Here is a 3,503-nt window from a genome sequence, read left to right as displayed (position 1 = left end):
ATTCTCTTAAACACTTGATGCTTGCAGTACATCTTTTGCCGATTTTTTACTCTTATCTCTTCCATCTCTTCTTTTTTCTGCAATTTGTTTTCTGTTTTTTATTGTCAAAATGTGGAACCATTGGCGCATTAATATTTCTCTTGTTCTCATATACCTTTTCCAATTCTGTTAATAGCAGTATTTCTTCCTGTGACCATAACTTCGATGATTTGCTGCTTGCTAGAGTTGCTAGTCTAGCCTCATTTTGCGCTCTTGGATGTGCATGCCAAGCACGTTATGAAACTATAATCTTTGTTCCAAATCTGAGGTCACAAAAGCTGCACAGGAATGGCAGCTCTCCTTTTTAAGGTCTTCCTTTACATTTGGCATAATGGCATGCAATATTGTGGTATTCGGCTTCTTTGTCACATTTTGAGCAATACGTTTTGAGATAGAAGCCTTTATGCTTGTTGGAGACATGTTTTCTCAATTCTTTAAAAGTTCCCAATATGTCTCCACACAAGTCACATTTATACTTTTCGTTTGGGCATTTCCAATATGTAACTTTTTTCGTGTAGTCACTTTTCTTTGTTATTAATTATTTGCGGACCTCGTACATATCAGGTAGATTTTCAAAGTTGGTTGTAAGAATGTCATTCTTGGCTGAGGAGGCCACAAACTTGATGGTTTCGCTGAGGTCTACTGTTGTGTCTTCTTCTGCTACGGAGGGTGAACTAGGGCTTATATCGTGATCTGAATCGTTGTTGCTTGTTGCATTGTTTTAAGTGGGTGCTGGTTTGTCAAATACGGTGAGGAGGTTAATGATTTCTGGAAAAGGCAGCACCTCCTTACGCCATCTTAACAGGGTTTTTAATCTCCAGGAACTACCCCATCTGGAATTGTGTTTGTTTGCTTCGCCATTTCTCACTATCACGCTCGCCGCCATGATAGAACCTTGTTTGGCCTGTCTCTATAGACTTCTCTACGCAGAGTCTAGCACTATAAAGGCAGTTACCAGTGGGACCACTGGGAGGTAAAGGCCACTACAAATGAGAATTGGTTAAGAGAGCCATAGTTACTCCTGCCGTTTACTCGCGCTTCATTGAATTTCTTCACTTTGATATTCAGAGCACTGGGCAGAAATCACATTGCATCAACGCCCGACTTGGGCCTTCGCGATGCTTTGTTTTAATTAAACAGTCGGATTCCCCTGGTCCACACCAGTTCTAAGTCAGCTGCTAGGTGCTGGCCGAGGCAGTACACCGGCCTCGTGCCCCCGGGGAGGGGCCACGGGGAGAGGTGACCACCACAGCTGGGATGATCCACAGGAAGGGCCCGGCTCGCATCCAGAGTCGCCGCCGCCCCGGAGGGTGGCCCTTCATCCAGCCGCGACGCGGGCCCAGCCTGGCTTCGCGCCCCAGCCCAATCGACACAGCCCTTAGAGCAATCCTTATCCCGAAGTTACGGATCTGACGTGCCGACTTCCCTTACCTACATTGTTCCAACATGCCAGAGGCTGTTCACCTTGGAGACCTGCTGCGGATATGGGTACGGCCCGGCGCAAGATTTACACTATCTCCCCCGGATTTTCAAGGACCAGTAAGAGCTCACTGGACGCCGCTGGAACCGTGATGCTTTTCAAGGCTCGGGCCCCTCTCTCAGGGTGAATCCATTCCAGGGCACCCTGCCCTTCACAAAGAAAAGAGAACACTTCCCGGGGCTCCCACCGGCTTCTCCGGGATTTTTTGCGTTACCGCTCTGGACGCCTTGAAGGCGCCCATCTCCGCCACTCCGGGTTCGGGGATCTGAACCCGACTCCCTTTTGATTGGCCGAGGACAACAGAGGTCATCGCCTGTCCCTTCCGATCGGCGCTCACCCATCTCTTAGAACCGGCTGACCCATGTTCAACTGCTGTTCACATGGAACCCTTCTCCACTTCGGCCTTCAAATTTCTAATTTGAATATTTGCTACTACCACCAAAATCTGTACCTGCGGTGGCTCCACCCGGGCCCCCGCCCGCGCTTCTGTGCGCACCGCAGCGGCCCTCCTACTCATCGCGGCTTAGCCCACAGCGCCGGCGACGGCCGGGTATGGGCCCAACGCTCCAGCACCATCCATTTTCAGGGCTAGTTGATTCGGCAGGTGAGTTGTTACCCACTCCTTAGCGGATTCCGACTTCCATGGCCACCATCCTGCTGTCTATATCAACCAACACCTTTTCTGGGGTCTGATGAGCGTCAGCATCTGGCGCCTGAACCCGGCATTCAGTTAATCCCGCAGCGCCAGTTCTGCTTACCAAAAGTGGCCCACTAGGCACTCGCATTCCATGCCTAGCTCCATGCCAGCGAGCCGGGCTTCTTACCCATTTAAAGTTTGAGAATAGATTGAGATCGTTTCAGCCTCAAGACCTCTAATCATTCACTTTACCAGATAAAACTGGGGGCTCCAAGCAATGGTTCGATTAGTCTTTCACCCCTATACCCAGGTCGGACGACCGATTTGCACGTCTGGACCGCTACGGACCTCCACCAGATTTTCCTCTGGCTTCACCCTGCCCAGGCAAAATTCACCCTTTTTCGGGTCCTATCACGCACGCTCATACTCCACCTCCCTGATGGGAACATTCCATCCACTGAGGGTACAATACTCTGAATTAAAAAAGGGAAAAATAGAAAGACAATCCGTTAGACTAGAAAGACTTTACCAGCCATTACTGGCACTCCGCCACCCCAATGTCTTCAATACAGGTCCCTATTCTACTATGTGAAGCAGGGGTTGGCCACTTGCAGCAGGTGCATAGTATCGGCTGGCAACCCCAACTTATCTAGGCTAAAGGCTATGTACAGCAGGGTAGGTAATGTTTTCATAGATGTTGGAAGTAGTTAGCATCCAAAAACCCACACATTCACTGAAAACAATCTAAAGTTGAGGTGAAGTTTAACATTGGTTATAACACCTCTTTCAAAAACCTCTGAAATTCACTCAAAAAAACATTTGAAGAACTATTATGTTTACAAATTAAAACTTAAAAACCATTGACATTTTGGTTAGCTTCACAAGCATTAAATGAAACTTGCAAAATAGCTATGCATACCATACCTCACACATCAAATGGAGTGCTTGTGACCTACAAAAACCTATACCCGTAATTAACATCACCATAATATACATTCATCAATAAATTACAACACATAATCAAACCAGTAAATAATGCCTACTCATGGTTGTTTTTCAATAGTTTCAATGTTAATTTAATGTGTGATCTCATCTAAAGACCATTTATTTAGTTTGTAATTGCATCTGTCATGTGAGGTGTATATATATATATATATATATATATATATATATATATACACATATATATCCTTACAAAAGACTGCCCCATTGGAAGGTGGTGCGCTGTGCCGGTGGAGCCTGCCGGTCATCAATTCCATATCGGAGTCCAAAAGAAGCGCACACTCAGGAAGTCACAACATAGTGCAAGTTTTTTCAATCCAGTTATGTGTTTTGACTGCAAACAGT

At 46.4% G+C, this 3,503-nt stretch overlaps 1 pseudogene; it reads right to left on the bottom strand.

Annotated features, from left to right (window-relative positions):
* Positions 1-1,486: 1,486 nt before the first annotated feature.
* LOC146858263 (28S ribosomal RNA) lies at positions 1,487-2,715 on the bottom strand (annotated as a pseudogene).
* Positions 2,716-3,503: the final 788 nt, after the last annotated feature.

Source organism: Triturus cristatus, chromosome 3_2 (genome assembly GCF_964204655.1).
Source record: "Triturus cristatus chromosome 3_2, aTriCri1.1, whole genome shotgun sequence".
NCBI lineage: Eukaryota > Metazoa > Chordata > Amphibia > Caudata > Salamandridae > Triturus > Triturus cristatus.
Note: the sequence above shows the minus strand (reverse complement) of the source record. Positions and strands in the feature narration are given on the sequence as shown.